Below are 10,325 nucleotides of genomic sequence, written 5' to 3'. Positions count from 1 at the left end.
TACTATTTCTTTTTAAAAGAAATCTTGTATTGATTTTATTCTCACAAGCCATATTCAGTTTTTGATGGGTCAAGGTACAGATAAAATTAAACAATTGTTTGTTTTGTGCTAATTCACTCTCTTTCATGAAAGTTGTATCCTCAAGGCACCCCTTCTTTTTTACCCCCTGGAGTGACCCAGAGTGGCTAAAGTGGGTACCTGAGGATGTCTTGTCACAAGCACTAGCTGTTGTCACCACCTCTTTACCACAAGAATGTACCCTTGAATGGAATGTCTCAGGCCAAGCGTAGATTTTGTTTCCTGAAGGATTTCCTCTCAGCCTTGGTTACTATTGTCATTGAAAATCCAAGATTGCACAAAGACAGCATGTCTTCGGAATCCCCAGCACTGAGCACCCTGTCTGGCATTGTGAGCACTTGAATGTTTTTTTTTTTTTTCACTAAACCAAATAATTAACAATCATTATATCAAAATAATAACCATTTATTGAGCATTTGCTATATGCCCAACAGCACGCTGGCTGGTTTGCCTTGTTTAATTTTCACACAACTCAACTATTACCAGCTGTGGCTCAGTTATATAATCTGATAAGAAAACCTACTTTCTATGGTTATAAATTTTGCTAGAAATAATTCATATACCTGACTCTGAAAAGCAGGGAGCTTCCACTAACCCACTATGGAGCCCTTATAGAGTTTGTCATCTGAAGACGCTTCTCTTTCTCTTGACTCCCTTGGTCTCAAGGTTAGCCTTTTCAACTGCATGAGTCACAGCCCCATCTACTGACTGTAATAAAAATAATCTACCTTTCTGGAATTCAGCAGCAAGGCGGACTTTAATTACTTACTGTCTTCAAGGACCCCAATGTGTAATTAGTTTGATTGGTGCTTATAATTAAATGGTCAGCCAAGGACATGGGAGGATGCCTTTGGCTTGGGCATTCTTTTCTTTTTCTGGACTGAGAATTGTAACCTAAGAAACAAAGGCCCACCTGGGTGCTGAGCTGCCCAATGGCCTGGGATGCAGAGGGAGCATTTGGAGATAGTGAGGCTGCCCTTTATGCAGGACAGCTCTGCTCACTGACAGAATTGCCTATGGTGTAGGCAGGGGGTGGTAAAAACCACCCCATCCTCAAATACTTCTCACTGAGCGTCTCTGATTGCCCTGCCCTGATACCTGAAGTTCTGCCTCTTGTTATGCATGGGGTACAGGTACCTAATAACCCTATAAAAATGCAAAGGTTCTGGCTGGGCACGGTGGCTCATGCCTGTAATCCCAGCACCTTGGGAGGCTGAGGCAGGCAGATCACGATGTCAGGAGATCGAGACTAACAGGATCGATCTGGCAGATAACGATGTCAGGAGATCGTGGCTAACAGGGTGAAACCCCGTCTCTACTAAAAAATACAAAAAAAATTATCTGGGCATGGTGGCGGGAGCCTGTAGTCCCAGCTACTCGGGAGGCTGAGGCGGGAGAATGGCGTGAACCCGGGAGGTGGAGATTGCAGTGAGCCGAGATCATGCCACTGCACTCCAGCCTGGGTGACAGAGTGAGACTCCGTCTCAAAAAAAAAAAAAAAAAAAAAAGTTCTCATTGAGAAGTAGGAAAGATTGGAAATTAGGGAACTTCATGGGGAGCTCAGGGCTCCCAAGTAGGGTTTCAGAAATTCAGAGTCAGCTTGTAAGCCTTGAGGACTCTGGAAACAAGTATCTTTTTTGTCCACTCGGTATAACACTCAGGCATTTCTTCTACTTGACTGTCAGGCTGGTCCAAAAAGCAGCCTTATTGGCAATTGTTTAAAGACCCAGAAAATATCAGAGTAACATATAGAACCCAGAAAGAAAGACTTACTTCAAAATTAGGAATGCACTCAGAATATCTGCGAGGGAAGGACAAACTTTCTGATATGAGTAATCCCATCGTGGAACCGAAGTAAACCATTCAAGCAGGATTCTACAGTGATGAATGTAAAACAAGGATTATACTAAAGGACAAGGAATTGGGATGTTTCTGAATAAGAGGAGTGTTGGACCTGTCTATTCTTTGCCTGTGTTTGATTAGTGTTGTGTTTTTATTGTTGGTTTGGTTTTCATGTTTGCTCAGTTGGCTGGAAAAGCCAGCCAAGGAAGAAGTACCTCCTAGAGTTCAGGAAAGCTGAGGCTCTGGTCCCTGTCCCCCAATCTCATAAGCTGCCTCTGATGAAATCATTGTACTTCTTCTGGCCTTACTTTTTTCCTTCGTAGAATGCATATTATACCCACTCATCCTCCCAGGGAGACTGAGGAGAAAATGGAATATTGTGGGGGTACTTCGAAAATAATAAAGTATTATTTTATTAATGGAAAATGATTAGTTCTCTTGCCATTAACCATGGCTATTAAGAATCTATTAATACTAATTAACCCTAAATCTGAGAAATGAAGTGAGTATAAATAAATAAATAATATCTCAATTAACAGGTTTAAAGAATTTAAATCATTATGATTGAGTACCAGTCTTGCTCCTCTCACTTCTAGTTGAGTGTTCGGGTGAAGGGAAGGAACCCCTGACACTGTTTAATGGAGTCAATCTTGCTGTTGAGAGAGCCAGCCCTTCACTTAACACACATGGTGCCCAAGTTACCTCATTCCCAAATCAGTCACTCTCCCTCCACCCACCTTGCTCTTGTTCTCTTTCTCTCTCTCCTGCGTAGGTTCTAGCTTGCCGATAATTAAGTTCCTGAAATTCCATTGCTTCCTCATTAGGCTAAGGGATAAAAAAGATTCAGTTCAGATGTTTGCAAAAGCAGCCCTGGTCACTCTAATGCTCTTTGGAGGCTGTTGGCTTCAATGGCCACCACACAAGGATAACTTCCTCATACCAGTCCTCCTGTAGACTAGCTTTCTCCTGCCTAGCCTGAAGGCTAGATGCAGGAAGGAGGGACACCCTTGCATCTTTAGATATTAAATGAAATCCTTCAGGAGACCTCAGCTCCTCTCCCAGGCAAACTCTGTAAGGGCTCTACAGTGGGTTGATGGGAGCTCCATGATTTTCAGTGTCAGTTATATGAATTTTTTTCTAGCGAAATTTATAACCATAGAAAGCAGATTTTCTCATCAGATTATATAACTGAGCCACAGCTGGTAAGAGTTGAGTTGTGGCTCCCAAGGCCCTCCCCGCTCCCGCAGTGTCTAGTTCCATTTGACCTACAAGAATCCTTACACAGCACTCTATCTAAATTCTCATCCAATGAATGATTGTTTTTCTTTTTCTTTCTTGAGTGATAGTACTGCTTAGTGGCTTAGAGCAGAACTTCTCAAACTTTAATGTGCATGTTAATTGCCTGGAGATCTTGTTAAGATTCAGACTCAGAAGGCCTGGGATGGGGTCTATGATTCTACATTTCTAACCAGCTCCCAAGGGATGCCTGTGCTGCTGGTTCATGGCCCACAGTTCAAACAGCAAGGCTGTAGACACAAACTCATTGTGTGACCTTGGACGTGTTATTCCACCTCTCTGAGCTTCAGTCTATTTGTAAAATGGAGAAAATAATAGTAATACCTCCAAGAATTATTGGGAGAATAGGCAATGCAAAGATCTTCGCCCAGGGTATGGCACAAAATGTATGAAAGCAGGCTGTGCTTATGGTGGTGGTGGGTGAAGGGTAAAATAAAAAAAAAGGGAACCTTCTCCCAAGTGGGCCTTTCCCCAGGGAGATGTTTCAGAGACTCAGAAGAGCACATCTTTCAGGCTCAGCACTGTCTGAACTGAAAGTCAACTAATTCTACACCTCTAAATGGAGTGAATTGTAGCAAGTGAACACAGCCTTGTGGGGCTGAGCAGTGAAGGATGCAGGCCTGTTTGCATACAGGGTGGACAGAGGGCAGCTGCTGACACCTGTACCCCACAGTTCACTGTGAAGGCAATCAGGAATTGAGCCCTTATTAAACAGCTTGGGGAGGCTTAGGCATGCAGGAGCCACCAAACAGAGGTGGTCTTTGGTTTATCCTGTGTGTGGTCAGCCCAGCACTTTTAAACACCTTTTGGAAGATGAGCTTTTTGTTTGTCTAAAGTAATCATGAACTATACATATTGATAAACACTCTTCAAAATACTGAGAGAATCAGAAATCAGACCACACTGTGCCTGGCATCTATGAAGAATTTCAGGGCAGGGGATGGGGTGCAGTGGAGTGTGGAGCAGGCCTTGGAAAGCTGATTGGTCGGGAGAAGTGGAAGGAGGAGATGAGACAGCAGAGCAGAAGTGGCATACAAAGTCTAGTATAAAAGGGGAACATTGAGGAAATCAGTTTGTGTAGAGAAGCAAGGATTGTGTGTTGAGCAAGATGAGTGTGTTGGTTTTCTATTGCAACCATACAATGTACCACATATGTAGTGACTTCAACATAAGTTTATTATTTTACAATGTTGGAGGTCAGATGTCTGAAATGGGTCTCTGGGGCTAAAATCAATCAAAGTATTGGGAAGGCTGTGCTCCTTCTGGAGGCTCTAGAGGAGCTTCTGTTTCCTTCTACTTTACAGTTTACAGAGGCTACCCACACGCCATGGCTCATAGCCCCTTTCATCTTTAAGGTCAGCCACTGCATTACTCAACCTCTTCTTCCATCATCACATCACATCTGGCTCTCCTGCCTCCCTCTTTAGTTGTGAGGACCTTTGTGTGGCATTGGATCCACCTAGATGGTCCAGGATACTCTCCCCATCTCAAGATTCTTCATTTAATCACTTCTGAAAAGTCCCTTTTGCTGTTTAAGTACAGTCATGTGCCACATAACGACATTTCAGTCAATGATAGACTGCATATAGGAAGGCAATCCCATGAGATTATAATACCGTACCACCATTTTACATTTTTTTATATTTACTTGTGTCTAAATAAACACATACTTACCATAATGTTACATCTGCCTACAGTATTTGGTACAGTAACGACCTGTACAGGTCCATAGCCTAGGAGCAGTAGGCTGTACCATAGAGCCTAGGTGTGCAGTGGGCTATGCCATCTAGGTTTGTGTGAGTGCACTCTACGATGTTCGACAATGATGAAATAACCGAAGGACACATTTCTTAGAATGTGTCTTTGTTGCTAAGCGATGCATGACTGTAACATATTCACAGGTTTCAGAGATTAGTACATGAATCTATATGGGGGCCATCATCCTGACAACACAATAGGAATGGTCTTAATGTGCCAGCTCTCCAGGATGTATTGAGAAATTCAACTTTTTAAGAAAATTTCTTAAAAGGAACAAAATTATTATCCAAGAGTTGAAGATAGATAGAAGAAAAAAGAATTTTTCTTGATTCAAGTATAGCCCCTGGTTTATAAGTAGAAGTTTACCCTCACACGAGGACCTAGGACCCACAGTATGTGGCATAGTGGTGGAGTCCGCTTCCAAGGGGTCTCCTTAGGAAGAACTGCAGGAAAGACAGTTACAGGTGATGAGGACCTTTGAGAGCCTGCCATCTTCAGCCTCCCCTTTCTCTTCTCAAAACTGCCCTCCCCTTAGTGGATAAAGCCACAAAATCCCTTAGAATCTCAGGCATAAGAATCAGTGCCCTCTGAAATAGTCTTCAGCCTGAGCACCTCATCCACTTCTGCCAGATCACTAGAGAGGGAGCCTACAAGGCTTTGCCAAGCAGTTCTGAGGCTCCAGCTCTTAGCTTTCTCTGTGTAGAGCAGGGCGCCTGATACATGTCAGGCTCCATGCATATTTAGTTAACAGACGAATGAATGAGGTTTATGGACCCTTTCATGAGAGCCTTTATTGTCATTAACAAGGGGTCCTCCTTGTAAAAATAGCACTTTCTGAACACATCATATAACATCTTACAAATTACTAATATTATATATGATTCAAGGAATATTTTTCTCATGCCAAAAAACAGGTGGTGCTCCACTATTCTGGCCACTGCTTTTTCTGTTATAGTGAGTAATGGCATCAAATGCAGTGAACACTCTGAGCATTTTTATGCCCCTAGCCCTGTATTTGAGAGCCATAGTGGGGAACAAGAGAAGACCAAAACAGAGTCCTGGACTCTGAGGCCTTCCCAGTCTTGTTCTAAGACTGTATAATCTGGTTCCTGAACAGTGCAGGTTGGATGGAAGTCATCAGGAAGAATGAACCACACCGATCTCAGTAAACATGGAAGGCCATTTATATTCACATTTTCTTACATCCACAGTCACACCAAAGCTTGGGACCAGCACATGCTTTGCCTGTAATTGGCACTCACAAAGTCTATCCTGAGTGATTAATCAGAACCTAGCATGAAAGTATAAGGACTATTTCACCTTCTCTCCAGAGCCAGAGAAAGGTGGTAGGAGGAATGCTTTTGTGTTTGTGGCATTTGTTTTGATTATTTTGGGAGGGGAAAGAGTATTACTGGATTTCAGTCAGTTTCCAGAGCTTTATATGAGACCAAAACTCAAGTGAAAATTCTGCTTGGCAAATATCCATAACAGCCTGTGCTTAAGATCTCAGATATCCTAATGGATCTAAAACTGCAACTGTTCTTCAAATATTTCTACAAATTCCCCCAAACTTAGCAGACTGATTCATAGTTCAAAGAAAGTATCTTTTTTTTTTTTTTGCCATGGAAGTCCAAGCTGAGACAACCTGTTGACAAGCCTTCTCTTGAGGCCCCTGTGAAATGCAAATTGGCCTTTCTGCAGAAATCATTCTGCAAGGGGAGCAGGTGGTCCAGATGTGGCTGGAATGGGTTTGTCTTTTCTAGAGCAATGATGTGATGCTCATGGCATGACCCCACTGATGGCCTTTAATTTAATTCAGTGGCTCTGAATTCCACCAGAACAAGATTGGTCTGGGAAGCCCGTGTGGTGAAAGGTCTGTACTGGGGCCCCATTATAAATGCACACGGTTCTTCTCTGCCACTCCCCCACAGATACACACACAGGCAGCCATGTGGTTGAAGGAGAGTCCCGTTATCACAGAGCTGCTGGTTTACAGAGCCAGTAGCTGAGGCAGTCCCCAGTGAGCTCTGAGATGTGGGACATGCTTTCTCGCCAGCACGTGCTGTGTTTTTGTATGTGGAAACACTTACCCAATTCCATTCAAGATCAGTTCACTTCTCCAAAGGAGCAACATTTATTATTTGAATTATTTAGGGAAGGCTTATTTACCATCACTGAGATATGAGATATGTCAACTAAATTATAATTATGTTTCTCTTAAGATATCCATTGAGATTACTCTTTTATTTTTTTAAACTTGCAAGGAGGAGTCCACCTCTGTTCTCCTAGAGACAGGCTGTGTTTATAGATGGCCAGCCTCGATATTCTGAGTGGCAGAATGAAAAACTAATTTTTTTCAAATACATTACTGAGTAGTTAACTGCATCTCAGCAACCTATTTGTTTAATACACTGGAGTCCTCTTCAAAGATCCTATGATTTATTCTCACCTTTGCCAAGAACTTCTTTTGAACACACACTCCTGGGGACAGGAAACAGGATTTCTGGGCTCCATCCCTGCCAATAACAAGCTGTTTTATCTTGAGCAAGTCACTGGCACTCTGAGCCACAGAAAAACTGGCCTCAGAATCTGGGAGATCCTCCCACCTACTCTTCTGCAGCTGCCCACAAATGCTGGAATCCATGGTGAGAAGAGTTATGTGTAATCACTCTCTGCTATTTATCTGCCTAGGAAAGAATGAAAGGAGAAATTAAGCATGGAAAGAAACATTTTGCATGAAAGTATTCTCTCTCTCATTCCTCCCATTAATCTTTGCTTCCCCTGGCAAGTCCTTAAGAAGCAGGGAAAGCCTTGTCAGGAGATGCCTCCCTCCTTCTGCCCATTCCTCTCTTTGCCTGAGTGCTCTAGGACCATTTCTTTTTCTCCTTTACACAGCATGAATCTTCCCCTGCCTCTCTTTCTTCACACTCCACTCTTTATGATGCTGCCCTGGACCCCCAGGGTCCTTCAAGCCCTCCCCTCACCTTCTCTTTGGGATGGTAATTTAGCACTAGGTACCCAGGATTTGATCTCCTTGTGGCTAAAAGGCTCTGTGCCCAGTAGCAGAGTAAGAGCCTGGGAGGATGGGTGGGGCTCTGCAGAACATGACCACAATTCATCCATCCACCCCCTCCACGCTCTCATTTGTGACCAACATTTGTTGTGCACCTACCTCATACCTGGAGATGTGGAAGTGGATGTAGTTCTTATCCTTGTGGATCAAGGAGTCAAGAGCTGGGCTATAACCCATAGGAGAGCCATTAGTCACATGTGACTGTCAAGCACTCGAAATGTGGCTAGTCCAAATTGAGGTGTGCTGCTAGGGTAAAATCATGATGGATTGGAAAAAGTACAAAAACAGAATGTAAAATGTAATAATTTTTAATATTAATTACATGTCGAAATGATAAATGGCTATATTGGACTAAAGTACAGTATTAAATTCAACTGTTTCTTATTACTTTTCTAATATGGCTACTGGAAAATGTGAAATTACATGTGTGTTTTGAGTATGTGAGGGACCAGGATGGACAGAGAATGGTACAGGCTGATGCAGTCACACTGGTCCAGATGGGGTGATGAAGAACATCAGGGGTTGAGCCTCTTCCTGGACTGGGCAGAGGGAGGGAAGAGGGCTCATGCCAAGAACCATGGAAGTATTATAACTGAGGGCCATGAGTTAAGGAAGGAATGTCAGGAGTAACACCTACTCCTTTTAGCACTTACGAGGTAAGCCAGTGTTCTAAGTGTTTTACATGTATTAACTCAATCATCACAACCCCTCAAGGTAGTTACTATTGTTATCATTTCTGTTTGAGGCACAGACAGGAAATGTAACTCTCCTGAGATCACGCAGTCAGGACGTGATCAAATCAGAATTTGAACCTGAGGGGTCGGGCTCAACAGCCTCAACATGGAGCTGTGCTATGTATAGCCTTCCTCCAAGGTTGGAATTGGCATCCTCATGGTTTGGGGTGAGGTAGATCCACTGGTGTGCTGACAGGAGCAGGGGTAGGAGAAGGCACCTGCCCTCTACCCCTATATCACAAACCCACCCCTCGCTTCTGTGCCACAGGGTGCTGCCTTTGCTTGTTCTGTCTGCCTTGAATGCTCTGACATTCAATCTCGTCCTTTCCTTCACCATCATCACTTTCTGATCTCCAAAACTAGGTAAAATTCCTCTATTATGGGCTTGTATGACACCTTGTACCTCTACTCATAGGATGTCTTATAGACATAATGTTACATTTATTTACGTGAGTGTTTAATTTTCTGTCTGTCACCTAAGGGAAAGAGCTTATGTCTATATTTACTCACTTTCTGCATTCAGCACCTAACATAATGTGCGACCTAGTACCAAAAAATACCTATTTAATAAATAATCAATTCTTCCTGCAAGATAGATTTTCTACCCATCTTACAGATGAAGAAACTACACTCAGCAAGTTTAAGAAACTTGCCCCAAGTTCCAATCCCAAGTAAGTGGATAGAGCTGAAATTTCCCCTGAGCCAACTCACTTCAAAGCCACTACCTTTCAGTGGAAATCCAAATAGGTGCTGCTATCCCCAGAATGTGCATGGAAGCCAGAGACTGGTGAGGAGACCTATGCAACATGCATTGGCCCCTCCCTAGTTAGAGTCTTATGGGGACTCACTCATATCTGATGACTTGTACCCTCCTTCCTTCTCCCCATGGGGCCCTCATCTTCTGTCCAAAACCCTCTGTGTCTGCCAGGGACTTCTCAACTCTTTTTCTTGGACAGACGGCACTGCTGAGTTTGCTAGAATTCCAAGGATTTGGCACTGACATGGCCTTATCCCCAGGAACACACTCCCAGTTTCTAAGCTGGACCCTCGTGTTCTCCTTTTCTACAAGAATCATTTCCAGGGTTGCTAGCTCTTAATGCAATCATTTGTTCATTCATTCAGTCAGTCAGTTGATCTGCCAATACATACTAATTGTTGAATGGCTATCATATCCCTTATACTTACCTTGAGAACCTTAGAGGCTTTTGCAGGAGGGGTTAGAACCGATAGGATGAGACCTCAACCCCATCCTAAAATGACTCTCTTTGAAGACAATTCCTATTTGGAGGCAAGCGATCTGCTTAGTGTTTGTGCAGTTTATTGTGTTCAGAGAGGGAACACATGAGGAGAAATATTCCCTTTCCTAATTGCCAAATTTAAGACACGTGCTTCCTGGCCTGCTCAAATATTAAACTCACTCTGTACGTGGGCACTTACAAGCCACAACAGGCAGGCTGTGCCTCTGCAGCTCTGAATCTGTGCCCAGAGCCCTGACAGACGGCAGCTGGTTCAGGAAATTCATGAGGAAAATATCCCTGGATGAA

General features: G+C 43.3%; 1 protein-coding gene and 1 long non-coding RNA gene across 2 annotated transcripts in view; one reads left to right on the top strand and one right to left on the bottom strand.

Moving 5' to 3' along the window:
• Positions 1–8,287, bottom strand: part of LOC116461642 (uncharacterized) — a 33,460-nt gene extending 25,173 nt beyond the window's left edge. The window contains exons 1-2 of the long non-coding RNA XR_004246156.2: positions 8,147–8,287; positions 7,424–7,661 (exon numbers count right to left, since the gene is read on the bottom strand). This is a non-coding gene — a long non-coding RNA (uncharacterized LOC116461642). The remainder of the gene's footprint in view (positions 1–7,423; positions 7,662–8,146) is intronic.
• CLSTN2 (calsyntenin 2) overlaps positions 1–10,325 on the top strand; it is a 643,984-nt gene that overhangs the window by 575,651 nt on the left and 58,008 nt on the right. The gene's annotated exons all lie outside the window — the stretch shown is intronic.

The sequence above is a fragment of the Hylobates moloch genome, unplaced genomic scaffold (assembly GCF_009828535.3).
Source record: "Hylobates moloch isolate HMO894 unplaced genomic scaffold, HMol_V3 SCAFFOLD_22, whole genome shotgun sequence".
Taxonomy (NCBI): Eukaryota; Metazoa; Chordata; class Mammalia; order Primates; family Hylobatidae; genus Hylobates; species Hylobates moloch.
Note: the sequence above shows the minus strand (reverse complement) of the source record. Positions and strands in the feature narration are given on the sequence as shown.